Source organism: Camelus ferus, chromosome 32 (genome assembly GCF_009834535.1).
Source record: "Camelus ferus isolate YT-003-E chromosome 32, BCGSAC_Cfer_1.0, whole genome shotgun sequence".
Taxonomy (NCBI): Eukaryota; Metazoa; Chordata; class Mammalia; order Artiodactyla; family Camelidae; genus Camelus; species Camelus ferus.
In genome coordinates, this window is record NC_045727.1 from 754,815 (window position 1) to 782,621 (window position 27,807).

Below are 27,807 nucleotides of genomic sequence, written 5' to 3' on the forward strand. Positions count from 1 at the left end.
CTGGAAGTTTGATCTGACACCATGGCTGCCCATAGGGACTCAGTGACCCTGAATGAGCATCTCCTGGGTGTCAGGCCCTGGGCGGTGCTAGGGGATGCCCCACCTACCTAGAGATTGAGACGGTTGGAGGGAAATAAAGGCCTGACTCTGAAATATCCCAGAGGAGTGAGTGCTGGAAATAGACCAGCCGTCCCCACTTACTTCTGGATTCTCCAGGGCCAAGCCTGACCCTCAGCCAACCCCCTTCTCCCCTGTGTTGCAATCATTTATTCATCTGTTCCTTCACTCGTAATACATTTTAACTGAGTGCCGACCATGTGCTGGGAATACAGCAGTGAGCTAGACAGATGAAGTCTCTGCTCTCATGGAGCTGACATTCTGATGACGAAAGAAAATGTCAGTGGTGCCCAAGATAATTGTAAGTGGTGAAAAATAGTGAAGAGAATGGATTAGCGAGTGCCTTGGGGGATTTACAGACGGTCAGTGAGGGCCTCTCTGAGGAGATGATTTTGAGCTGGGACCTGAAGTTAGAAGATTGCTATCTCAGGCAGAGGGAACAGCAAGTGCAAAGGTCCTGAGACAGAGATGAGCTTAATAGTTTGCCAGGGAAGTAGGAGGGAAAACAGGACGTGGGAACTGAGCCTAAGGGCAGAATTTGGCTCCACTGGAGCCAGAGCCCCCTGGATGCGTACAACACTCCTTTACCTGTTCTAATCTGGCCAGAGCCACTTAGTATATGCTGCCCAGTGTCCTTGGGTGACTTCCCTAACTCAGTCTCAGTCCCTACACCTATAAAGCAGGTATATTGAAAGTCTTTCTCTCTCAAAGGCTTAATGAGATGTTTGGGAAGCTTTTGGCTAACCCACATTCCCAGGCAGGATGGGGGTGGGGGAAGGCCCTCCAGAGAGACTGTTTGGGGGCAGAGTGTTCTTTGGCAATTTTTCAAAGCTGCTGTTCCCGTTAGTTACATAGTTGCATGCGGATCCCTGAGGCTGTTGCGCAGAGCTCAGCAGGCAAAGATGCAGAGCATAGAGCAGCAGTCAGGGTATGGGGTGCTGACTTGTGGGGGGCTGGGCAGAGACAGGGGCTCCACTGAGACACTTTCCAGCTCATCCCTCCACAGTGAGTCCAGTAAGTTAGGTCCTTAATCTCCCAGGGCCTCAGTTTCCCCATCTGTAATGTGGGACCCATCCCAGGAGCCCCAGACCCCCGTCTGAGGGTTTCTGGGGGGAATTCATGAGCTCGGAGGACATGCACTTAGCGTTGCTCCCTGCGGCCCATGAGGATGGAATTAATAACTGGAGAGTCAGGAGTGGACAAGAAAGAGGACAGATCCTCTTCAGAAAAATGTCGCCCCTTCTCCTGGCCTTGGCATTTCCAATTGCAACGTGGTTGGTTCAGAGGACGCTGATGCTTCTGTCTCTACTTGGCTCTTTGAGGGGTTTCCAAGTATCCCCCTTGGGACATTACAAAGCTGACTGTCCCCTATGCCCCCAGCTTTAGCCAAAGCCCCAGGGCAACCTGTGCGAGGCAGAAGCTGGGAGAAGGAACCAGGATAAGAAACCGATGAAGATACCCGCAGCCCTCCTCAGTGCCAAATCCCAGAGCTGATCGCACTGAAATGCAAATCCTGGGGAGTGTTCTCAGGTGACACGGAGTGGGGTGGCGGCCGAGGAGGGCTCCCCAGGTCCCGCCCTCCCTTCCCTCCCCCACGCCTCTCTGGAGGGCTAGCCCTTCCTGCTGGAGGTCTGGCTCTTTGCCTGTGGATTCCCACGGTCTGGTTGGGCAGCACCGGAGCTGATGGGGCTGGAATGGAAAGGGAGGGGTCATTGACCTGAGACCCTCTTCCGTTCCTAACTTGCAAACTGCTCATCGCCCCTCCACATACACTTCCCTTTTTCCAGCTTTTGTCAGCCTCAGGTGCTCCCCTCCACCACATAAAAAAAGGAACATGAGCAGCCTGAGGGGGCCAAGAGGGACACATTGCTACAGGGGAGGCAGGCAATCCCTGCAGGCTGGCAGGAGCATGCCCGGGCCCCTGGAAACCGCACGGCCGCCTCCCCACCGCAGCCATTCCCCACTCCCCCTGGGGGTTCTCAGATGTTGGCAGATGGCAGAACTGAATCTGCTGAGACGTCGCTCCAAAAAAGGAAAGTTGAACTGAAAAAAAAAAATTCAAACTCTCCTACATCTTAGGGGAAAGAGGAGGAGGGAGGGAGGGTCCCAGTCTGGGGTTCCCAGTGCCCTCTGCTGTTTGAAAAGATCTCCCCGGGGTTGAGAGGGCAACTTGGGAGGGGCAAGGGTAAATAAGGACACGCAGTTGTCAAGGGCGGCTGGCGGGGTTCCTGTCCGAGCTGGAAGCTCCTGCGTGTGCGCGGGCAAGTGTCCACACGTGTGCTTGTCTGTGACCCTGCCTGCTTGTGCAGTGTGTGCCTGGCTACAGGCTTGCAGCATGGAGCCTGTGCATTTGTTTCCCCTCATGAGAATTCATGCAACAACACGTGGAGTCCTTGCTGTGAAAGGGCAGTGAGTGAATAGTCAGAAATCCTCGCCCTCTTGAAACTGACGTTCTTGTGTGTGTGCCTGCGTGTGTGAACTCCTGCCTGTGTCCCAGCGTTTGTTTATCTGTGGGTGACCTTATGTCTTAGGAGTCTATGTCCCAGGCTACTCTCAGTCTGCGGGAGGTTGCGAGTTTCCCCGCATGTTCTCCTGGGCTAGCTCTCCTTTCTGCGGAGGCCCGGTGTGTGAATGTCCACTGGTAAGAGTTCTGCTCCCGAGTGTGCCACATCTCCCAGAGTGAGCTACACCGTGTGTGTCCCTTCGCATCTGTGTGCGTCCCTTAAAGGCCCTGTGTGTGGCCCTCCCCTTACACCCCCTCCCCATCCACTGGCCACTCCTGAGTTATAATTTAATAGCTGAAACGCGATTCCAGTGAAGTATCTGGGGCTGGGGAGGAGGAGGGCTCTTGGCCCGCAGGAGGAGGAGGAGGGGGCGGGATGGGGAGGTGCTTTCCTCATCCTTCCTCCTTCGGGGAGATGCTAAAAAGAAACTCGGCGACGCGCCCCAGTGTGAGTGTGTCGGTGTGGCAGCGTGTGCACGCGCGAGGGAGTGCGCGCAGACCCAGGGGAGGCGACGCGGGCCCTTTAAGGAGCCCGAGGGGGCCGGGCCGGGGCGCGTCGGTGCGGGCGGGGAGCCAGAAGCGGGGAGGCTGAGCCGCCGCCTCCCGGGCTCCCGCCCCGCCCCCTCCTCCCCCTCCCGCCGCTGCCGCCACCGCCACCGCCGCCGCCGCCGCCGCCGGGGAGCGGAGCCGCGGGCAGGCTGGGCCGCACCGGAGCCCTGCGTCCGCCCGCGCCCCGCCCGAGCCGTGCGCCCGCGCCCTGCGCCCCGCGATGCGCGCCAAGTTGCGGGCCGGGGGCCCGGGGCTGGCGCCCTAGAAGGCGGCGGCGGGAGGATCGCGCCCCGGCTGGAGGCCGGGCCTGCTGCGCGCCCCCAGCCCGATCGGCACCGCCACTTGCCTGAGCACCCGGGCGGCCCGAGCGCGCCCCGAGCCCGGGAGCCGCCGCCGCCACCTCTGTGAGGTGAGTTGGGGCCGGGGGTCCCCGCGGAGGGCCATGGTAAGGCGCGGGCGCGCTTCCGGGGGAATAGGGGAAGATCGGGCGGCGCACGCGGCGGAGTTGGCGGGGCCCCTGCACTCCCGAGTTGGCGCTCTCGTGGGGTGGCCTGCTGAGGAGCGAGGCGCCCCATCGACACTGCGGCCCGCGTGCGTGGGGGCGCCGGGGAACTTAGGGGAACTCCAGCTCCCCAGCGAGGGGGCGGGAAGGAGGGAAGTGGCGTGGGGGGTGGGCGGGCGGGGGGGAGCACTGGAAATGCGCAGGGCAGCCACCCCCCCGCATGTGCCACAGACCTGGGGGGATGGCCGCCATGCGCCTGCCTCCTCCTCTAGCAGCCCCAGACTTAGGGGGAGACACTGCGCCTTATTTTCCAGCGGGCAGCGCGGGTTTGGGGAGCCCCTGGAGACAGCACCCTCGGCTCCCTGGCCTGGCTGCTGTGGAAGGCGCATTGGGGGGGTTCCTGCCAGCTAGGGGTGGGTGCCAGCGGCGGCCGCTCCTGGGCGAGGGCCCAGAGGGCACTGGGTGGGGGTCCTGGGGGAGAGGCGTCCCTTGCTTCCCCCTCCCCCGCGGGCCGGTGTTCCTGGTGTCTGGGCCTGCCTCCCGCGTCTGGTGACGCCTCATTGGGCCGCCTCTTGGTCCCTCCCCCGGGCTGTGCGGATACTTGGGATGCCACTAGTTTGGGAAGTTGGAATTAAGAGCTGATCCCACTTGGGCTGGACCAGGAGGCCTAAGGCCCTAGGGCTGGGAGGGCCCCCTAGAGACTTGCGGGGAGTGGGGGGGACCCGTGGGGCGCGCCTTCCTCACCCCGGACGCTTGCAGGAAAAAGCCCGAGGGAGAGAGGGCTAGGCGAGCGGGAGAGACACGCTGTACCTGCGAGCTGCTGTCGCCCGGGCCCAATTAGCGTGGGGCGCCCGGCGTTATTTTTACATTGTAGGTTTATTTTTTTGGAAGCGAGTGCCCTCCCGCCGCCTGTCGCGCGCTCCGGCTCTCCGAGGGTCTGGTGCAGGCAGCGGAGGCGGATCTGTTCTGTCGGCTCAGCCTCCTCCCTTCCTCCCCCTCCTCCTCCCCCCCTGTTGGTGAGAACTGGTTTTATTATGATTTTTTTTTTTTTCCCTTTTGCAGATTTGGAGGAAGGATGTGTGAGGGAGTCTGGGAGGAGGGAAGGGGAGAGGATCCCTGTGCGCTGGATGGGGGAGTTCTAGGCACACTGGGTTGTGTTATCGGTGGCCTTGACTTTGCCCTTTTTAAACCAGATCTAGGTCTCCGCGGCTGCTTTGATAGAAGGGGCTCTCGGGCGGGAGTGAGCTGGGCGGGCGTCCCAGGGCATTGTTGTGCACGTCGTCGTGGGTGGCCTTTTATTTTGATTGGGGGTGGGGGGGGGAGCCATCTGAGAAAGGAAGAGATGTGAGCTGGGATAGCTGAGCCCTTCACAGCCGACCCTGCAACTCAACTCCTTGGGTTGGAATCGTACTTTTGCCACTTTACTGGCAGTGTGACCCTGGACAAATTGCTTAACCTTTCTGTGCCTCAGACTTCTCATCCGCAAAGTGGGATAATAATAGTGCCGAGTTCAGAGGATTGTTATGAGAACTGAGGGTGGTAATACTTAGAAGGTGTTGGTGTAGGTGTTACTATAACCACTGTTACTGTTGTTATTATTCTTATTCCTGGGTTCTAAAACTTGGCCTTTAATCCAATGGCCTGGAAATCTTGTGAGAAAGGGCTGTCTTGCCTTTTGCCTGGGGATCTGGTGAAGGGAGGGGGCCTACTTTTCACTCCTCTTTGCTTTTCTCGCTGAGGATGGAGAAGGGCAGGTCGTGCCTTCCGCCCATTGAACAGATGCCCAGACGGAGGCCGGCTGCAGGGTGCGCCCTGGGCCCGGGGCTGGCGGTGAGCGGAGAATCCGCGGCAGTGACCGCGGCTGCGAGGACATCCCGGGCGCTGTCTGGCTTCCCCGCGCCGGCTTGCCTTGGCCCTGCTTGGAAATTTACCGCCGCCGCCGCCGGGTGCCCAGGGAGTCTGCGGTGCCCAGACGTGGGGGCGGGAGCCCAGCGGGTCCCAGCCCCGGCCTCTTCCCACTGAGCTATTTACGCTTGCTCTGGGATCAATACTATTGATAAATCCATGTAAATGGTAATGTGGCTGTCAGGTCCCGGTGAGAGATGGAGACCCCTCGTGGGGCTGCGCGCAGCCCTCTCCCTCCCTCCCTCGGCGAGGGTTTGGCTACGTGGGAAGGATTTATTTGGCATAATCCATTCTTTTTTCCCAATTAATAATACTCATACCACCTCCTAAAGATTTCTGAGGGCTCTGCAAACACGAATTTAGCTGCATGAAAGGCCGGAGCTGGGAAGGCTTGATTGTTCTCCGGGCGCGGAGGTGGGGGGTTGGCCGCGCTGACACTCACCCGCTGGCCGGTGGTGGAAAGAGGCCCCAGGAGCCCGGACCCCCAGCGTCTTGCCATTCAGGCTGGATGTGGAGGCTGCCTGGCCCGGATCCCCCCTGACTGCGACGTGGGGGCGTAGCTCGTTCTGTGTCTCCCCCCCCCCCACCTGAGGCCTGTGGGTGGAGAAGTTGGTTCACTCTTGAGATTTTTTTTGGCGGGGGGCGGTAGCATGTCTGCATAACCAGCCCTTCTGTAAGAAGCAGAGGTGCACCAGGCAGGGGAGCCAGGCTCTCACCTCTTCCTTCCAACTGCTCTCTGAATTACCTCCCCCACATCAAATGCTGCCTCTGACAATAGGGGGTTGAGAGCTTTTATTTGTGTGTGTTTTCCCTCCCCCTCTGTTTCCTCTTCATCTCTAATGCCAGCATCAGCCTCTCTAGGGGATACCTCTGAGACTGGGCTCCCTGCAAGAGGGACAGCTCACAGGAGCTGCAGATTCCCGCCCCAGGCGCCCAGGGAAGGGGGCCAGGAGGGGACCTGAGTCTGGGCTGCTGCCTTGGGAGGGCCAGGCTGCCCAGGATTAGGCCAGGAGTGTCATCTTAAAAGGTTTGTCCCATGGATGGGCATGGGGGAGCCCCCAGGGGAGGGATGCTTAAGAAAGGTCAGCTGGCATCTTTCCAGGATCCTTGGAGGCCGGAAAGGGGCTTTACAACCTGTCAAGTGAACTTTTGGTCTCAGAGCTGGAAATTCCTATATATAATGCAATCATAATAACAAGCAACACCTATAACGCACTTTCTCTGTGCTGGGATCTGCCCTTATCAAGAATCTATCTGTTTACTCTTTTTTCTTTTTATAGCTTTTTCTTGGGGGTGGGGGAGGTAATTAGGTTTATTTATTTAAAATTTTTTTCTTTTAAGTGGAGGTACTGGGAATAAAACCCAAGACCTCGTGCATGCTAAGCATGCGCTCTACCACTTAAGCTATTACCCCCCCCCTTTACTTTACATTACCTCCCTGTGAGGTCAGGGCTATTATTATCCCATTTTATAGATGGTGAAGTTGAAGCACAGAGAGCTTAAGTGACTTGTTCAAGGTTGCACAGTTTGCATGTGGAACTGAGAATTACGACCTGGGATTGCTCAATATCACGTTGGTGCAACAAGCAGGGAAAGCCTGCAGACCTGCTCTGCGGAGCTGTCTCAGAGGATGGCAGTAAAGAAATTATGTTTCTTATTTGAGCAGCACCTACAGATCTTTGCCCCAGGGGGCAGGAGACTGAGAACTTGTTTTCCCCAGGATTTGGGGAGAGGGACTGCCAGCGGCAGGCAGGCCGGAAGTTTCTTTGAAGTCTCATTTTATCTTAAACAGTCATGCAAATTTGGCATTCGCTCTGGCGACAGGGCTGTGTTTATTTTGAAATGAAAACATGGTTTTGAATGATTTAGCATGGCGTATAAGGACTCCAGAGAGCTGCATCAGATGAGTGCCCGAATGAACGCTGGCAGGCAGCCCTTGTAGCTGGAGACCTTGAGAGGTCCTGGGGCAGGTGACAGCTTTTTCCCGGTTTATAGAGAAGGGCGCAGGTCAGAGGTGCCAGGCCAGCCCAGGGTCGTGTGATGGTGTGCCTTTTGCTTATGCTGACTGAAATCATCATCATTCTTATCTCTCCTTTAGACCAAAGTGAGGCTTTTCTGTCCTGGCACTACCACACTGCCACGCCCAGCTGGGTTCAGGCTAGCCCTGAGGGAAGGATCTTTCGGTTCATAGATCCATAAAGAATCATCCTAAACCAACAGTAGAGCACAGTCTGGGAGTGTTTTGTCTGAGATTCGCACCACTGATCATTGTGAGTTCTGGTGAATCCCCCCTTAGCCATGTGCAAGCAGAGCACCCAGGGGCCGGTCCCTGCCCCTCTCAGAGTTTGGGTGCCCTGGTCTGTAAAATGGGCACGTTTCTTACTGGAGTGGTGGGATGGAGGAGAGGATTAAAGGGCAGAAAGCGAAAGCATTGGGTTTGATGTTCAGCTCTGCAGTTTTCAAGCTGTGTGACGCTGGGCTGGTTACTTAACTTCTCTGAGCCTCAGTTTGTTCATCTCTAAGAGGGGATAATGATGGAGATAATGATACTTCTGATTTTATTGTTATGAGGACCGGATGGATGTCACAATATGTCACAGGAACTGCTGTTATTTTGGGTTTCCCCCTACCCACCCCATCCCCAGTTGAAGGGGGAAGAATTTATAGTCCAACCCATTCCTCCCTCTAGGAGCTGCTGGGAAGGATCCTCTAACGGAATAGTCTCTTTACCTGAGCCCCAGGCCTGGGCTTGTTGCCCTCTAGAGACAGGAGGCTCCTCTCCTGTCGGGTTGGTTGGTGATTCTCAGATGTGCCCAGCTCTTCCCCCTGCCCGTGAAGGCTGAGGTTTTTCATTCTGCCTTTAATGCCCCAGTGCCTGTTGGGAGCCGAACTTGGGAGGACTTGGACACCCTGGACAGTGTGGGGAGGACTGGTGGGGAGGGTGCAGGGGGCCCCGCTGGGGGGGAGGGCTGAGCGTCCCCTTCACCTGGGGTCGGGGAGGTGGGGCTGGTTCTAGAAAAGGCTTCTCTGAAGTCAGGCTTGAGTTCCAATCCTGCTTCCTTCAGTTAAAAACTTGAGCGAAGCCTCTGACCTTCTGGCCTCAGTTTCTTTATCTTTAGGTGGGGAGTGGGTGGGTGGAGAATAACGCCCCACTCAGAGGACCATGCTTAGCTGCACTGTCCAATCACTTACAGCGATGGTGGCAAATAAATGTTCTGGAAGCTTTGCTGTCCCGAATCGTAGCCACTAGGTGCATGTGGCCACTGAGCACTTGAAATGTGGCTAGTGTGACTGAACTGGTAATTTGATTTCATTTTAATTAACTTAAATTTAAACAGCCACATGCGGCTGTGCCTGATGGCTGTCCTAATCAGAAGGCACAGGGCTGGATGATGCAACAAGATTCTGTGTATGAGAGCAGGGCATCTTAGCGTCTGCTTTTCTGCTTTTTCTCTGCCCGGTGCCAGTGTAGCCCTGTCACCTAGGAGGGTCACCCCTCTTCCTGCGGTCCTGTTTCTCACTAAGCTTGGGCGCTCTCCCCTGTGCTGGCCAGGCTCCTCCGCCCTCCGCCTGCCTCCTCTTGGCCACCTTCCTAATTTCCCCATCCCCTCCCGTCCCTCAGCCTCTGGGAAGTTCGTCCCGGAGACCTTTCTGTGATAGCGTGTGAATGTTCTAGATCTTTCCTGTCTGTCCAACACCTTCGCCATTCTCCATGTGTGGCATTGAGCACATTGGGATCAGAGTGTTATTTGCTACTTAATTTTAATACATTTAATACATTCCCTGCTGGTGGGCACAGCGCCTCTTGGGCAGCTTGGCCTTAGTGCCTTGCCTTGTCTGTGGACCCAGGGCCCAACGCCAGTATTCAGGCCACTGGCTGAGCGCTCTCACCCTTTCTGGTCCTACCAGGCCACTGTCCCTGAGACTGGGGTGCTGGCTCAGTGTCCCCTACTTTCTTCCCCAGCTGTCATTTCTCCAGCACATCATCTCTCCCACTGAGGGCTGAGCTCCGGGACCTGGACCTCGGACTCCGGCTCCGAGGGATCCCGGGTTCGCAGGGGCGATGGTCCGGCCTCTCTGCAGGTGTCTGTTTCCACATGTGCAGGTACGTGGGGAAGGCCCGCTTCCCGTAGGGGCCGCCACGGTCCATATTTTTCTGCTATGAATGAACACATTATGGGCATCTTTCCATACAGATAACAACTAGATTAACTTTTGAGGGGGGATAACATTGCTTTTTATTTGTCATTTGAAAAAAATACAGAAAAGCAAAAAGCGATGCCTTCCAACGGGCTTTATAAAAACTTATCTTAATAAAAGAAGAAGCATGGTCTGTTGAAAAATGAAAGCAGAGCCCAGAGGTGTCGAGGGAAGTCTCCTTACCATTCCTGCCCTCCCGTTTCCGTCCCCTGAGGCGGAGACACACGGGTAAAGTTTCCTCTCCGAGATAATCTGGCCCCATGCCCGCCTCAGGGACTTGGACGTGTGTGTTCCCTTTAAAAACTATAAACGCAAATAGTATCACATCACATTCACGTCTTACTTTCCTCCTTTAAATTATGATGTATCTTGGAGTTTATTCTGGAACCAAGAGGCCAGGGGTGAGCAAACGAAGGCCCACCTCCTGTTTTGATACGGTACGCAAGCTGAGAGTGGTTTTTACACTTTTTGATGGTTGAAAAAAATAAAAAGAGTATTTTGTGACACGTGAACTTCGGTGAGACTCAGATGTCAGTGTCCATGAATGAAGGTTTACGGGGGTACAGCCGTGAGCGTTCATTCATGCATTGTCTGGGGCTGTTTTCAGCCTACAGCTGCAGAGTTGGGGAGTTGTGACAGAGGCCAGAGGCCTACAAAGCCTAAAATATTGATTTTCCTGCCCTTTACAGAAAACATTTGCCAACCACTGTAATAGAGCTACTTTATTCTTTTTAACTTCAGCATAAGGTTCCGAAGTGTTCACTACTGAGGAAGCTGGGAGCTGAGAGGACTGAGTTTGAGGGTCACACTGAGCAGGCCTTAATACCCCTCCTTCTGGCCTGGCTCACTGTCCTTGCTGAGTTACATGGTGCTACTGTAGTGTGCAGTAGGAAAGTGAGCATGGTTGAGGCAGCAGGTAGTCGGGCTGGCTTTTGGCATGATTTCTTTTTGTCTCTTAGATGATACTCAAGGCTATAATCCTTTCTGTACAGGGCCACAGAGTTGTTGTAGCACCTTCTGTGTGATGCTACCTCGTTTTCACAATTTTTGCAAAGTCACTTAGAAGCCATCTTGTTTCCCTCTTTGCTTTGGCTGTTAGGAAGCTCAGAGCCAGATTTGCAGCCTGCCTTCAGTAATCTATTCTGGTCTATGTTTTGCCCCTGATTTTTCTGTTTTGTCTTGACCTTTCTCTGATTTTTATCTTATCATAGGCATTCCTGAAAGTTGTCTCAGTTCTTGAGAGGTAGGCAGGAGTAAAGAAAAGGAAAACACTTGCAAGATCTTTTGCCTTTGTTTCCCCTGAGCACCTGTGGGGTGTTGGGGGGGTAGTCTCCTGACAGGTGATTCCAGGAGGAAAGCAAGGCCTGGCCCCATGGACGCAGACCCTGGGCAAGAACTGGGGTCTTTGGTTATCCCTCTTGAGTAGAACTTGGGAAGATGACAGGGAGTGACTTGGAAGGTGAAAGATCGCTTCTGGAGGCCGGGGGCCCTTGTGAGCCACTTGGCCTGAGGGAAGGCTCTGGGTAGGTGACAAGCTTACCACTCCTGGGTGGAATGTCCCTTCCGTCTGTCCAGTATCCGGGGCCCAGGGCTCTTGGAATCTTTGTGGCAGTGCTGCGGGTGTGTCCACTCTCCAACCCTTGTGCTCTGCTGATACGATCAGATGTTTCTGCTTCCTTCTGCTGACCTCGGGGTATTTCTGTGAGTTGGAGAGGAAGTGGGAAAGAAAGTAAACCACGGGTGGAATCAGATGAGAACTGGCGTGCATGCGTGGGGGTGCTTCCCAGGGGCCGGTGGCTCAGGCTCTGCCTCCCGTCTCCTGGGGTTGGTTTGGTTTTCCGTGACGTGTGTTTGTGTTTTAGGGCTTGTGGACAGTTTGAATGAGCCACGGGACAGAGTCTGGTCTCTGCCTCTTGCTGACTGTGCAGTGCAACCTAGGACTAGTAATGGAGCCTCTGTGCAAAAGCACCTCAGTTTACCCACCAGTGAAATGGGTTGATGAATGACATACGGCCTTGGAGGGGATAGTGGGGCCATTTGAGGTGTGAGCCAGTCCCACAAGCCGTGTCCTAGCCCCTCTCCTCTCTGTCCATGGCTCTAGACCCGTGGAGCCCACCCCCAGGCCCCGCAGGTGGATCCAGCAGCCTCTTTCCCATTGCTCATGGGATGTCCCAAAGGGGCCTCAGCCCTGACCTGTCCCGAAGCAGACCCACAAGTCCCCCTCATCCCCAGACCGCCAGCCTGAGCTTCCTCCGTGAGTGTGGGGCCAGGCCAGGTGCCCCTTCCCCCCCAGTGCCTGCAGTAGCCTCCTCCCTGGTCTCCCAGTGTCCGTCCTGCCCCCGCAGTCCCTTCCCTGCGTGCAGCTGCTGGGTGGGGCCAGAGTGGGTAAGTGACCGGACCTTACTCAGAGCCCCGTGAGCCTGCAAGGCTTCCTGGCACTCCTTGCACGAAACCCAGACCCTTCTCACCTTCTTGGAGGCCTGTCTGCTCAGGCGCTCGCCAACCTCTGACCTCCCCTTGGCCGGCCACCCGTGCGACAACTGTGTGCTCAGTTTGGGGAGCGGGATGGGGAGACTTTGGGCCAGGTAGGCCTTGAGGGGTGCGTGGGGGGAGTGCAGGAAAATTTCTTTGCGGCCCAGGGGGTCTCTCTGGAGACGCCGGCAGTCAGAAGTTCCCGAGGCCAGGCCTCGTGTGGAGGGGGTGTCTCGGGGGCCCTGCTTGTCCTCACGCTGAACCCCGGTGCCCGCCGCAGACCCTCCGGGAGCATCGCCCAGTGCTGCGGTGCTGTCTCCGTGGCCATGGCAACCGCCTGGCACCGGGGCCCTGCTCGTTAGGCTAACGAGGCAGGCCTGCTGGGCCGAGGTGGGGGGCCGGGGACGCGCTGCCCCGGGGCTCAGCTGGGCTTGTCTGCCAGGCCACGCACGGGGCCAGGCGTGGAGCCGGGGCCCTGGAGGGGTGCTGCAAAGCCCAGGTGGAGTCAGGGGCCCCCCCATGGTCGCGGGGGCTTGGGCTGGGTTTGCAGGGTAGGGTTCTGGTGGGCATTATGTGTGGGTGACTCGGGGTAACTCCCGTGACCAGTTAAAGCAGGGGAAGAGGTTGGGAGGTGCCCACCTTTACCTGTGGCCCCCCCACCCCCCCAGCAGTGCCGTCTCCCACCCTCCTAGGTGTTTTTAACCATTTTTACTTTCCTCTCCTTTGCTCCCTGCACTCCATCTAGGCCACTGTACTGGGGTGGAGCAGTGCACCCCCTCCCCAATTCATGTTCTTCCCAGAACCCCAGAAGGAGACCTTATTTGGAAATAGGGTCGTTGCAGATGTCATTAGTTAAGATGAGGTCATGCTGAAGTAGGGTGGCCTTAAATCCAATAGGACGAGTGTCCTTATAAGAAGAGGAGGAGGCCACTTGAAGATGGAGGCAGAGATTGGAGTCATGCGTCTACAAGCCGAGGAACCCCGAGGACTGCTGGCTAGATCTGTGGAACAGACTCCCTTGGAGCCTCCAGAAGGAACCAGCCCAGCCGACACCTTGATTTCAGGGGTCTGACCTTCAGATCTGTGGGAGAATAAATCTGTGCTGTTTTAAGCCCCCCGGTTTGTGGTCGTTTGTTACAGCAGCTCCAGGAAACTAGTAACGGCTCCCACCGTCGCTTGCTCGGAGGGTCGCAGCAGCCTCCGCACCTCTCACCCCGAGGGTCCGCTCCCCACTCGGCAGCCAGAGGGTTTTCTTCCCATCCCGTCCCCCCCTGGGCTCAGCCCTCCAGTGTCAGTCGGCACAAAAGCCGGCGCCTTACCTTGCCTGCGAGGCCCCGCGTGGCCTGTGCCCCCCACCCCCTTCCCTTCCCGGTCTACGCCCGTTGCTCACTCTGTCCCAGCCACACCGGCCCCCTTGCTGAAAGGCACCGCACGCACTCCTGCCTCAGGGCCTTCGCACTCGCTCTGCCTGCAGCGCTCTCCCCCAGGTGTCTGTGTGGCTTGCGTCGTTTCTTTGCCATCTTTGTTCGGATGTCACCTTATCTGTGGGTCCTTTTCTGATCATCTTACTTAAAATTGCACCCTCTCTTCCCAAACCCTCTCCTTCCCTCCTTTAGTTGTTTCTTAGCACGGATCGCCTTCTGATGAACTATGGTTTTATCCATTTATCTTGCTGCTGTCTGTCACCCCTGCTAGAATGCGTGTTCCAGAAGGGCAGAGACTTTGGTTCCCATTTCCTTTCGTATCCTGGTTCTAGAAGCAGCTCTGGGCACACAGTAGGTGCCCAGTAAATGTGTTGAATGTTAGATTCTGCCTGGTCATGGCCTAACCTGGCATCCCAGTGCAGAGATGACTTGGGATTCCAAGCTGTCTGTCGCTGTGTCTGATACCTTTGCCCTTGCCTGTGGCTCCCCTTCTACTCCCCACAGACCCTCCAGGTTGCCGGGCCTTCAGCCATTCCCTTCTGTCACTCCTGCGGGTGGTCATGACAGATCTCTGCAGAACAGAGCTGGTTCCAGAGCTCTGGAGTGGCCGGGGTTTGGGATAACAAGGTCCTGGCTACGTCAGGTTTCGGGCCTCAGTTTCCCCACCTGTGAAATGGGCACAATCAGATCACGTGTCTCTTGGGGCTGTCATGAGGGTTAAGCGCAGTCATGTGTGAAGGAGCTTGCTGCCTGACACTGCCTGACACTGGGAGCCCGGAGAAGGTCTTCAGTCCGGTCGGCGCTTGGTGGTGGTGGTGTATTTAGTTTGCTCTGTGGATGTCATTTTTGCCATTTTTTGGAGAAAGGCTGAGACGTCACAGCTGGATGACTCCAGGTGCCTGGGGGACTTTAAGCCTTCGTTCCCTTGGGCGGGCGGCCTCTGGCTGCTCTTAGGGCCTGAGACACCCAGGAAGGGAGCTGTGTGGGTGCTGGGATGCGGGGGCTGGTATTCCCAGGGCCTGAGAGGCCTGTCTGCTGCTTGGTGAGAGATGAGACCCCGGGCAACTCCGAGAAACCCAGGGGTGGGAGGACCCCTTCTCCTTTCCTTGGGCTGGGTCCTTCTTTTTCTCTGTGCCTCAGTTTCTGCATCTGTCAAATGAGGGTAACTGTCTTCCCCGCCTCCTAGGGGAGTGGGGTGGATCAGGGCACCTGCGGTGGCCTCTGTGGTGGTGACCTGGCGGGGACAGGTTGCGTGCATGCCAGCCCCCTCCCCACCTTCCTTGTGTGGTCTCTGGGCAGGGCCGGCGGGGGTGAGCTCACTGTGTGGAGTTTTATGTTAGCTCATTTAAGCCTCGCAGTAACCAGAGGCTCACAGTGACCAGAGTAATGATTGCGGCTAGAACTGTTCACTTCCCTATTTAATGATGGGGAAACCAAGGCACAGGGCGGTGATGTCATTGATTCAGTGCACTCGGCTTGGAAACACCTTCCTTGGCAGGCGGCTGTCACATGCAGGGCTTGGCCTTTCTCATGGCTCCCTTTCCCCTGGACTGTGGACTCGGGGCGGGAGCGGGGCGGTGGCCTGGGTCTAGCACGTGCCCAGCCCTGGGCGTCTTGGCCCACCCTTCTGCCCCGGCCCGGCCAGGCCCCCTTGGGGTCGCCCTCCCAGGCTCCTTGCAGGCTCCTGGGCTCTGTCATGCAGGAAGCTGACCCCGCTGTCTGGACTATAAATAGCAGCCGCAGCGGCTGGCAGGAAGCTGCATCTCCTGGCACCTAGGCCCCGGCTGCTGCCCCTTGCTGCAGTGCCTCCTGGAACCGTGCTTCTCCTGGGGGGAATGCTGAGGCGGAAGCGTGTGTACCTGCGTTGCTCTGCAGGTTTGCTGTGTGACCTTCAGGCCCTCACTGCCCTCTCTGTGCCTCTGAGCCCCTGGCCGTGTGTCCGGGATGCCTCTGAGTTCCCTGTGCTGTAAAGAGCATCTCCATGGTGTTTGGATGGCAGCCAGGGAAGTGTGGAGGGCTCGGTGGGTGGTTTGACATTGAGAGGCTGCGGGTGGCTTTTTCCTTGGAGGGGAGGTAAGTGGGAGGTGGCATCGCGGGAGCCTGGGGAGGGGAGATGGGCCCTTTCTAGATGCAGGGTGAAAGGGGTTTAGGGGAGGATGAGGTGGACCTGCCTGGAAGGTCCTGGACTGGGAGGTGGGCCATGGGGTAGGCACTGGGCATCTGAGCCCCATCTCGACTGCTGGGTTGCCGTGTGATTTTTGTACGACCTCTCTGGGCCTTGGCATCCTCCTCCTAGATTTCCTGGCAGGAAAGAGACACAAAGGTTTTGAATTAAGGAGAGCCTTTCATTGTGCCCTCTGTCATCTTTTGTGTTGTGATAGTTAATTGTTAATGTCATTATGTTGTCACGGGGCAGGGTTCGCTTCATCCCTGTCTGCACAGCCAGTGGTCAGTGAGCTGTGGTCAGCAGCAGCCCCAGGGGGAGGGTACTGACCCACACCATGGACATCCCGAGTGGCTGTGCTGCTGGGCGGACTGGGTGGCCTCTGCTTGCCCGGGTCCCTGCTCGCCACCCACCCCTGTTTCTGGCTGACACCCACTATGGAGTGAGGGCTTGGTCCTTTTGTCGGTTTTCCAAACATGAGTGTCGTGCTGCAGGTCTGTTGTACTTTGCAAGGCCTTCCGCTTCCCCCAGAGGTTATGTGCTTTGTGGGTGCCCGTGGCGTTCGTGACCTAGAAGGCAGGGACGTGAAGAAGGTTTCAACAGGGTGGCTTCCCTTCTATAGATACTGCTATAAAAAAAAAGTTGCCTAAGAAAATTGATTGATGAATTCTTTGTTGTCATCATAGAGAGGGAAGTCTCTGCCCGACCCACAACCTCATCAGAGGCCAGACTGGGCACCACAGGGATATGTATTCCCCATGCAGGTGACAGAATGGGGTGTGCCTACTTTTGCTCTGTAGGAGTGGAGAGACCGAGTCACGTGGACCCAACAGTTGCCTGTTGGGGTTCAGGGTTTGTAGGGTGGGCCTTCAGAGCAGTTCCCTGGAGGCCCAGAGAATTCTGGAGCCTGTGGTAAGGAGGGTAGCGTTCTCCTCCAAAGATGTGTATGTCCCTCAATGCCAGAACCTGTGCCTGTTGTATGTTACATGGCAAAGGGGAATCTGGGTTGCAGATGGTATTAAGGATGCCAGGCATTTGACCTTGAGGTGGGGAAGTTACCCTGGATAATCGTGGTGGGCTCAGGGTAATCCCTAGGGTTCCTGTACGGAGGAGGCAGGAGTGTTAGTCTGAGAGATTTGAAGATGCTGTGCAGCGGGCTTTGAGGAAGGAGGAAGGGGCACAGAGCCAAGGAACGCAGGCAGCCTCCGGAAGCTGGAAAAAATGATGGCGTTCTCCCTGAGCACCTCCAGCAGGGACACAGCCCTGCTGACACCCTGACTTTGGCCCTGTTAGATCCACCTTGGACTTCTGAACGACGAGATAGTAAAGCTGCGTGGTTTTAGGCCACCACATTTGTGATGACCTGTTACAGCAGCAAGAGGAAACGCAAACAGAGCCTGCATCTTCCCTGAGAACCCAGCAGCCAGGCGCAATGTGGTCATTTAGACAGTGTGAGTCCCTGCTGCCAGCGACCTTGGAATCAGGTGACTGCTGTGTCTTGGTCTTGACCTGGGGCTGTGGGTGAAGGACACGGAGTGAAGAGATGGATCTGCAAAACTGTAAAGGGCTATGGCTAGAGAAGAAAATGAATGTGCAAAAAAAAAAAAAAAAAATCCAGAAAGAGAGAGGACCACTTGGAGACTCTGGAGCAGGGAGAGAGCGGTGTGAGGTAGGGATGTTTGTGTGTCCTTTTTCATTTTTTTCTTAATTCCTGCAAGTCTGGTGAGGGTACCTGGGTCCCATGAAGAGCTAGAGGAAAAAATGTGTCCCCAGCCCGTCCCCCGACCCGTGATGAGCCACATCCCGCGCCACGGCCCCGTCCCCAAGGGGCAGGTGCTCCACATTCTCTGAGCAGACGGGCAATGCCACATGCAGCTTCCTTCCCGGCTTTATTGAGAAGAGGAAGACAATGGCCAACGCCTTCGGCCCTGAAGGCCTCTGGGCCTGTGTCCAGGAACCCGAAGCCTGCAATTAAATGAAACTGGATCTTTCGGTGGGGAGGGCTTCTCCTGCCTGAGGAAGGAGGCTCTGGGGGACCAGGCCCGGACCAGGCCCAGACCAGGGATGTGCTGCTTGTGGGCGCGCTGTGTGGGGGGGTCCGGGGGCGGGGAGAGGGGACGGATGTTCTAGCCACTCGTGGTCTGGGAGGCTGGGCTCTGGGCCATCAGCAGCAAGGTGGCTGCCTTTTATTTAAAAAAAAAAAAACCTGCAAGTGACTCTCCGGTCACTTGAGTCCCCTCCCTGGAGGCTGCCACTTCTCAACTGGACGTGTGCTCTTTGAAAGGTGTTGTCACACTTGCGTGGGCCTCTGCGTGGCCTGGGGCCCCGTGTCGTCTCCAGGCTGGAAGGATGCACGTGCATGGCTCTGGGTGTGTGTGTGTGCGTGCGCGCGCCGCTCTGCACGTCACTGTCAGAATGAGCCCTGCACTCTGCCGGTGTTGTAGGTCCAGTGTGGTTGAATGTTGACAGCTTTATGTAACTCAGCCTCGTAATTTCCTCTCCACGTTGAGACGGGCAGGCAGACCCCGTGGTTCGGAGCAGGGATCCTCGCACCCCTGCCACGGGCTCTTACCCGCTGTGAGGTATTGCCCCGTGCCTCAGTTTCCCTGTATGTAAAGTAGGGACTGGAGTGGGACTTATCTTCTAGGATTGATTTGAGGATTAGGCACCAGGTTAACCGTGTAGCTATGACAGTTATTATTACTTTTAAAAATGAGGATTTTGCCCTGTTTGGAGTGCAGTTAGATGGAGGTGATGAATTTTTACTTCCGTATGGATAGTACTTGTCCTGGGGCTCCGTGGCACGTGATTGGTGTAGTCCCCAGATGCCTCTTGGGTTGACCGCGGTGTTTGGACCTTCTCCCAGTGCCTCCGGGTGCCCCTGCGCGGTCCTTTCTCCTCCATGTGTTCTCAGGAATGGCATCGTCGGCTCATGGCTCTTCCAGGTGATGCTGGCAGCCCCTGCAGGGGGCTGCGCTGGGGTGTGCAGTCTCCCCACGGCCAAGGCCTTGGGCAGGGCGTGTGGTTTGACAGCTGCCTTACCAAAAAGACTTCCTTGGTTTTCAGAAGCAGAACAAATGTGTTCTCTCTATGTTGGAAAACTTAGAAACAAAAAAAGCTTGCACAGGTATCTTAAATAGATCAACAACAAGGTCCTGCTGTACAGCACAGGGAACTATATTCCTCTCCTGAAATAACCTGTAATGAAAAAGAATATGAAAAGGAATATATGTACGTATAACTGAAACATTATGCTCTACGCTAAAAATTAACCCCACATTGTAAACTGACTAGGCTTCAATAAAAAAAAAAAAAAACCTGCACATAAAAAAAATGACCACACCCCCCACCCCCAAACCAGAGAGAGACTGCCAGCGTCTAGCTGTGTGTGGGTTTTGATGAAAACGACCAGCTCTGACCTCTGCTACTTGGAAGTGACCGTGGGAAGAGGGAACAGGGAGCTCCCTGGATTCCGCAGCCCCCTCCTCCTGCCCCCTGTCAGACATAGTAGGTCAGAATCCTCAGAAGTGGGGCAGGTATTTGGCGGCTCTGGGCTGGGGCTTTGAGCCGCTTGGACCTGGGACCCACCTCTGCCCTGCAGTCTCTGTGTGACACTGGACACAAAACCTTGCCCCAGGGAGCCCTGCGACCTCGTCTCCTTGCAGGGTTTTGTTCAGCCTTGCACATCCTAGGTTCTCAATTCACGCGCGGCTGACTGTAGTGAAGCGGACTCCTCAGCCTGTGCCCCGCTGGCCTTTGGGCTGGGTGCTTCTGCTCTGGGGGCGGTCCTGTGCCTGTGTCCGCTGTGTGGGCGGTTTAGCCGCGTCCCTGGTCTCTACCACTGTGATGACCAGAAATGACTGCAGACGCTGCCCGGTGCGCCCCAAGGGGCACAGTGGTCGCCTGTGGCACATGAGGGCTGTTAGGACGGCAGAGGGGTCCCACGAGGGACCTTTCCTGGTGTCCAGCGTGTAGCTTTTGCTGGTTCAGATGCACTCACGGACCACCTACTGCGTGCCGGGCGCTGTCCCAGGTGCTAGGATACAGCTGGGAAGGGACGCGGCAGGCGTGTGCACCCCCACCGCCCCCGGGCACAGCTGGACACTCTGCCCACTGCTCTGGCTTGGCGTGGGGATGTGGTGGTGACTTAAGCCCCGTCCCTGCCTCATGGAATGGGGAGAGCTTTGTCTGGAGAGTGGCAGGTGATCCCTGGTGAAGCTGTCACCACTGCGGGCTGGCTGTTTCCCTTCCAGGCCTCAGTTTCCCCGTCTGGAGAGTGGCGTTCAGGGTAGCACTTACCTTCCGGGCTGCTGTGGGGATTCAGAGTCACTGTGGCTGGGCACGTGGCGTGTAGTAGGTTCTTTGTGACAGTGAGCAGATGTTGTCTGCGTGTGCACAGATGAGGCCAGCATGCACACGTCTGTCCTTGGGGTCACTCCAGCGGGCGGTGCGGGGCTGAGCGGGGTGCCGGCAGCATCTTCTCTGTGTCTGGCCGCGCGGGTGGGGGTCTTGGCTGGAGGGGACTCAGCTGCCCTCCTCCCCAGGTCCCTGAGGAGCCAGCTCAGTGGAGATCCCTAAGGCGATTAAGTGGGTTCATTTGATCCTGAACGTGAACTTGAGCAGGCAGCTTATCTCCTGGAGGTGAAAGCCAGGCTGGCGAGGGGCCACCTGGCCCAGGCGGGAGTGCGGGATTTTCTCCTCCACCCCCTGCCCGCTGGGGCCTTTGCTGGGGGCTTTCGCCCCACCCACCTCCAGCCCCTTCAGCCGCGTGCGTGCTGTAGACTGAGGGCCGTGTGCTTCCTCTGGTTTTTCGCAGGTGACCGGCACATGTCACGTTAATTCCTCTGATGCTCTCACCCTCGTGAGCTGGCGATGATCACATCATCACTTTCCCTGTGTCACAGGCCAAACAGCTAAGGTTCAGAAAGGTCAGCTCACTTACCCAGAGCCACACAGCGTCCCGACAACCCCTGACAACATTTACAGCATAGAGTTGGAAAATCCTCTTTTCTTTTGGACACTGGAATTCCTCCTGAACACAGTCTTGACTCTGCCCAGAACCAACAACAACAACAACAAAACAAAGACCAGTGGGCCAGCCTGTTGTGGTGTGAAGGAAGTGGAAGGAAGTCGCTGCTGGCTCCCACTCAGAATGAGTAAGAGTCGATTCGAGGCAAGTGAGATCAGAAGCGTTTCGGTTCTGGAAATACATGAAAGGGATTTTTTTTTTTAAAAGCTAGTGTTTGGATCGGTTCTGGCAGTTTTTTTTTTTTTTTTTAAACGGCCAGGTTATTTGAAAATTGTGTGGGGAGAGTGACTTTCGTGGCCTGGGGCTGTCCCGCTGGCTGAGGGCCAGTCACAGGACAGCCAAAAACATCCCTGACTGTTTCTGAGATGTTCCGGGGTGGGGACACTGGCTGGACCAACTAACACAGAAACAACAATATGCTGTTACTGGGGCTGGAGGGGACCACTGTGGTGGAGACCCTCCCTGCTTTCATATCAGTAACAATAACAAACACCATGGTGGCAGACCAGGCGCCCTGCTGCTCTCTTCCCGCCACCTCCACTGTTGGCTCTGGTTCCCTGGTGGCTTCCTCATGGCCCCTGAATCACCCACTCGTCCCTGCCATGTACTTCAGGCTGCAGGCAGAGGCATGCTGCCAGAAGAATGAGAATTTTCAGCTCCTGGTCTCACACTCTCCCTTCCCCTTCCTCCTCTGAGAATAAGCCTAGAGGCCCCCGGGGCACCGAGGAGCCACTCCGCCTTCACGGACCCACCATCTCCTGGTTTGCGCTCCAGCCACATACCTCCCCGCCCCCGGCCTCTGCACTCAGCCTCTGCACTCGCTGTTCCCCTACCAGCAATGCTGTTCCCTGGGATCGGCTTGGCGGCTGCCGTCAGGTCTCAGCTCAGCTGTCACCCTCAGGAGGTCCTTCTGGCTGCCCAGTCAAGCAGCCCCCTGCCACTATCCCAGCCCCCACCACTTTTGTCTGTGGTCGTTCATCTCTGGAGTTTCTCAGTTGACTCCTTCGCCTTGTGCGTGGTCAGCTTTCCCATGTCAGAAGGTCTCTTCCGAGGAGGCAGGAGCTGCCCCCGTCTCGTCCCCAGCTGGGCCCCCAGTGCCTGGAACGGTCGGTGTCAGGACATAATAAGGCCTTGGTCAGTGTGTGTTGATGGCTGATGGGTCCCTTGGCAGTGAGACTAAGTCCGGCCTGACCTGGTGGAGGGTGGGGAGGGGTGTTGGACACAGGGCCCTTGTCCCTTATGTGGGTTCCACCCTGTCTGGAACCAGCCAGACCAGGGGGGTCTGGCCCAGGGGAGCGTGGCTGCCACTGACTGCTGTTTTCTGCCCAGGAAGAGAGGCCCTTAGGGGGCAAGGGTGGGGATGGGTTCAGCGGGCTGATGTTGCCCCAGGATTCATCTGGCGATGTCTGAAGACATTTTTTGGTCCCAACCTGGGGGAGATGCCACAGGCGTAGTGGGTCGCGGCCAGAGATGCTGTGACCGTCCTGCGGGGCACAGGGCAGCTCCCAGTGAAGAAGGATCAGGCGCTGGTGTCTTAAGTGCGAGCACCCGGCCTCGGCCTCAGGGACTCAGTGTCTCAGTTGTGCCCTGGGCAGGGGCGGGAGGGCACGCCTCGGTTCCCTGTTCATGCCGTGTCCACATTTATGTGGCCCAGAGTGTGCCCCCACCCCTGCAGGGTCTCTAGGCACCCCGGAGTTGCTTGTCCTTGCTGCCACCAGCACAGGGCAGCTCGTCAGCCTCCTCTGGTGACATGTGTCATGCCTGTCACGTTCCCACAGTCTGGCTGCCCCAGTTTCTCACCTTTCGCCAGGGCTGGGGGACGGTTGGAGGTGTTAAGATGGGAAGTCCCTCTGAGAGCGTCAGATGGGGAAGTGGAGGCCCAGAGAGGGCAAGGAGTTGGCCCAGGGTCACATAGCACAGCATAGCCTAGATGTGGGAGGCCTGACGTTTGAGCCGGGAAGACCCAGAGGGAGGGGCTGTCAGCTCCGGAGCTCCCACAGTCCCTTCCCACTGGCCGGATTCCGCATCCCCAGTCAATATGATTATTTTTTTAAAAATAATTTTACAAGGTTTAAAATATTTCATGTCTATGTGTGTTTATATGTGTTGTCAGGTTGTCTTCCTGTGTTATTTAGAACACATTTTCTGATTTAAAAAATGTCCAATTGTCTATCCATACAATGGAATACCATCCAGCTGTAAAAAGGAATGAAACACAGGTCTGTGTTATTGTGTGGCTGAACCTCAGAAATGTCCAGAATAGGGGAATGCATAGCAGCAGGAAACAGACTAGTGATCGCCAGGGGCTGGGGAGAGACTGGTCGGGGGGTAGGGGGGTTTCTTCTTTTTGGGGTGATGGAAAGGCTTTGGAACTAGGTAGAGTTGGTGGTCGCACAGCATCGTGAAGGTAATCAGTGCCCCTGAGTTGTTCACTTCATAATGGTTGATTATATGTTACATGAATTTCACCTCAATTAAAAAAGAACCGATTTGGGAACTGAAAATAGATGTGTATCTATTGAGCTCTTACTGTGTGCTGGGCAGCCGGTATGTACACTCTCACTGAGTCTCTAAGCCCTGTGAAATGAGAGTTTCCATTTCACAGGAGAGGAACTGGCTCAGAGATGTTTAGCAACATGCCTGGGGTCACACAGCTAGAAAGCAGTGGAATCAGGACTTGAAGCCGGATCTCAGGCCAGATCCTGAGGTCATCACAGCTGTGCTCTGTGGCCTCCCTGCAGGCTGAGCCCAGCCGCAAGCAGTAGAAGCCTGTGCCCTGGTGGGGCTGTCCTGCCTACCTGCCCTCCGGCCATACCCTCTGGGTGCTGATGGGCCCTTGAGGGGCGCTGAGGGGTGGGCGAGTCTGGGTGGTCCAGAGGCTCTGGGCCCAGTTCACATCTCCTGCACAGGGAGTGATGCTTACCTACCAGGCTGGGAGAGGGACCCTGGGCCTCTGGTGGCTGCTCTGTGCCTCTCGTCCCCCACCCCCACCCCACCACAGAAGCAGAAACTTTCCAACACACGGCCTGGCTGTGAATCAGCGCGGCTCACTCTGGGGAGTACGTGGGGCCTCCAGGGCTGTTCTCAGTTTCCGCTGAGTTTCTCACTCTGACTCAGTGCTGCCCGGCCTGCTGACCTTCTAAGCACCTGCTGAGCTCCTGTGGGACATCAGGAGGAGCCACTCGCTGGCTGCCTTGGGCCTCAGTCTCCTCATCTGTGTAGTGGGGGCAGTGAGGGAGGTGTTTATTGGCATCCAGCAGTGGCTCCTGGGGGGCCGTGTGTGTCCAGGGTGTGCGCAGAGGGATCTGGTGCAGACACGAGGAACTGAAAGCTGGGAGACTCACCCAGGGGAGGCCCATGCCGTATGCCCCCTCCAGATCTGCCTGTGGAGGATCTGGGTTGGGGAGCCACGTGTGTCCCGGCGATTCTGTTCTCCAAGCTGGGTCGGGGGACGGTAGCCACCGTAGCCTGTCTCCTACTGGGTCCTGTTGCAGGGGCAGGGCGGGGGCCTGTGCCTCTGGTGTTCTCATCACAGCCTGGCGTGGGGCCTGAACCTGGGTGTCCTAGGTGCTGGGCCGCTGGGCTTGGGTCCCTGGGAAGGCGGGCTGGCGAACCCCAGAGGCAAGCTTGCACTGAGCTCCTGCTGTGTGTTGGGCTGCGTATTTCTCCACAGAGTAGCTCCAGGCATCAGCCCCATTTTACAGATGGTAAAACTGAGGCTCAGAGAAGCAAGGGGGCAGGACAGCTTGAGCCTTTACCAGATGGTAGAGCTGGGATTTGTGCCTGAGCAGGCCTGATTTTAGCCCCTCTGTGTCTCATCTCCATTTTACAGCGGAGGAGGCAGTCCCAGAGAAGTTAAGCAGCAGGTGTGGGGTCGCCCAGCTAGAACAGGGTGCAGCTGGGACTGGCTCTGGGTCTCAGGATGATCCTGGGTGGCTGGGACTCTGGGTGTGAGCTTAGTTGCTGGGACTCACTCTCCCCATCTGTGCATGATGGGCTGGTTACCCCTGGTGCACGGGTCACAGATGCCGCGGTGGATCAGGGGCGGGTGTTGGGGAGGGGAGAGGGGGCCTGTGGAGAGTTGAGCTTCTGTGAGTGGGGAGCGTGCGGAGGAGGCCTGTGAGGGTAGGCGGGGAACCGGATGCTAGAGGAGTCTGCAGAGGTCCTGACCTCCGGAGACTCGGGACCAGGTCAGCGGGAACCACTCCTCCCGTCCGGGTGGCTGGACTCACTGGGGCATCCCCTGGGCCCCGGGTGACAAACCTCTTTCACCATCTCTTGACCCAGACAATTAATTGCTTCTGGCGATCGATCGATAGTTCCTGACACTCTCGCTCTTCCAGGCAGCCCCTGGCCCCGCCATGCAGCTGATGATGGCCCAGACCCCCGTCCCTGGCCAGGGGAGCCTGGGGCCAGGGGCAGGGAAAGCTCTGCAGTGGTTTCCCTTCCTGCTGACCAGGGCCAGGCAGCCTCTTCCCCAGGGGAGCCCAGCGGCTATCATTTTAGGCCACTTGTGCTGTGCTCTTACGGGGCAGAAATGGAATTGTCTTTACAGAGAACCTCTGTAAAGGGCCCTCTGTGGGGCTTCCAGAGGCTTCTGGAACTTTCCACCCCATGCAGTCCCATTCCCCAGTGCCCCATTCCCAGAAAGCCAGCTCTCTTATCTCCCACCCCGTGGGGGACTCCCGGGCCGAGGTGTGGTTAGAGTGGATGCCTGGATGCAAATCTTAGCTGTGGGAACCCTACGTACGCTGTCTTGTCTCTCTGCCTCATTGCTCCCATCTGTAAAATGGGGAGAGTCACAGGAACTCGTGCGTGTGGTGGTTGTAAGAATTAAACTAGTTAGTAAACTAAAGGGCTTAGCGTGGTGACCACACAGTGAAAGCCAGGGGGCGGGGTGAGGGGTGCCTGCGGTGGGCGGTGCTGGTGGTGGACAGACATGTGGACAGACAGATGGCTTCTCTGTGTTGCCGTCTGGGGCCCCCGCAGGCCTCCCGGCCTGGTCTGTGCTGCCTGCCTGCCCTGCCTTGGCCTGCGCTTGGCCGGGAGCCAGGCTGCCAACACTGGTGTGGCCTGAGCCCCCGCCCGCCCCCCTTCCCTCCAGAAATGGTCGATATCTCGGCTCCTTCCTGGTGTCTAATTGCTCCTGTCGGTTGCTGCCTCCTCAGATGGCCCCACACCCTGCAGTGAGGAGATGGGAGGGAGGTTTCTGAGAAGTACGTTCTGGGGCCAGATTGAGGTGTAGGGGATGGAGGATGGGGCGGCCGAGGGCAGGCGCCCGGATTCCCATCTCCCTGCCCCTCACTGGCTGTGCTGTCTCGGTGGGGCGGGGAGCATTGCTGAACCTCTTTGGGCCTCAGTTTCCCCATCTGTGAAATGGGGTCAGGACAGATGGCCCAGGGCCTGGCACACGGTGAGCACGCATGTGGGAAGGGGCTGTGACTGTTGTGTTGTTTTGCCTGCGATCACTGCAGGTCTCTCCTGGGAGCCCCGACAGGTGGACTTGGGGGCTGGGGGGCTCACGGTTGCTCCTCATTCTCCCTTGACTGTGTGGATGGACCTTGGGCTCCCTGGAGTGGGGCCGTGTCCCTCATGGTTGGATGAGCTGTGCCCCCTTTGGGTAGGGCCATATGCTCCCCCTCTGTTGGAACGCAGCCCCTCCTCCCATTTTTGTCCCACCCCAGGTCCTGTCCACTCACTCACATCCTTGCCCGCCTGTGGCTGTGAGGTGGCTGCCCCGCCCTCCAGCAGTCGCTGGCTGCTGCAGTCTGTCTGGTGGGAATCGGAGACCTGGGTGAACTCTCGGTGACTGCCTCTCTGCAGCTTCAAGGAGAGCCGGCCTCAGCTGTCACTTGAGAAGGAAAATAAAATATCCCAGTGGCTTCTAAATGGAAGAGCTGCCGCCCTCCCGCTCCGGCTGTCTGGGCTGCTTACTACTAGAGTGACAAGGACAGGCACCACCCAGCCCTAGGGGACAGGGGAGATGTCCCTGTTCATCTGGTGTGAAGAGATGCGCTGGGAAGGCCTGGGCAGCTCTGGGAGGAGTGTTAGGTACCCCCTACCTGCCAAAGGGCCCTGGCCTGCTCCTGCTCTAGGCACCTGGGTCACACCGTGCCTGAAGTCCCCAAATACAACCTGCAAGGATGGCTTCTGGAGGTTACACCTGCTCAGCACTCGGGGGCCACTGCCTGGGTCTGCGGGGTCCCGGGGTCTGATTTCCGGCTTCCGTAAAGCACGTTTCATGGCCTGCTCATCTTGGCCCAGCATGGCTCACACTGCCATGTGGAGGTTCACGTGGGTGTCACTTCCCTTTCCGCAAAGCCGTGGGCATGGCAGTGGTCCCCGGGGCCCCGGGCGATTTGGTAGAATGTGACCTGTGCCCACTGAGGGGTTTGAGATGGGAGGGCAGGGGCTGCAGGCGGAGCGTCCCCTCTGCAGAGTTCTGGCCTGGGGCAGCGGCGCCTGGCAGGGGAGCTTGCCCTCGGTGATGACTGTGGGCAGAGATGTTGCGGGTTAGTTGTGGCTCCTGCTTCTTGCAGGGTGTCGGCTTCTGGCCTCGGCACTGACTGGAGGGAGAATCACAGAGAACCCCGCCCCCTGGGGGGACCCCCGCGGTGTGATCCCCTCTCAGAGCCTCAGTCTGTCCATCTGGGAGATGGACAGCAGCAGCTCAGGAGGCTGCAGGGAGGATTAAATCGGGTCACTGCTGCCCAGCCGAGAGTCTGAGAACACAGGATGAGGATACCTACCGCTAACAGTAATATCTCTCGTGCTGAGCCCCATGTGCACGGTTTAAGGCCGCCTGCGGTCCTGTCTTGACATCTCCACTCATGGGCCGTATGACCCTGGGGCAAGTGACTCAACCTCCCCAAGCCTCAGTTTCCTCATCTGTAAAATGGGGATAATAAAATAACCTGCTACCTGGAGAGTCATTGGGAGTTT

General features: G+C 57.1%; 1 protein-coding gene across 28 annotated transcripts in view; it reads left to right on the plus strand.

The window, feature by feature from the left end:
- Positions 1 to 3,135: 3,135 nt before the first annotated feature.
- NCOR2 (nuclear receptor corepressor 2) overlaps positions 3,136 to 27,807 on the plus strand; it is a 215,164-nt gene continuing 190,492 nt past the window's right edge. For 4 of the 28 annotated variants that reach the window (XM_032471270.1, XM_032471278.1, XM_032471268.1 and 1 more), the window contains exon 1: positions 3,147 to 3,578. The gene's annotated coding sequence lies outside the window, so the exon portion shown is untranslated. Of the gene's footprint in view, positions 3,579 to 9,540; positions 9,682 to 27,807 lie in introns of all 28 variants that reach the window. The other 24 variants (XM_032471256.1, XM_032471260.1, XM_032471258.1 and 21 more) reach the window with 17 other exon arrangements.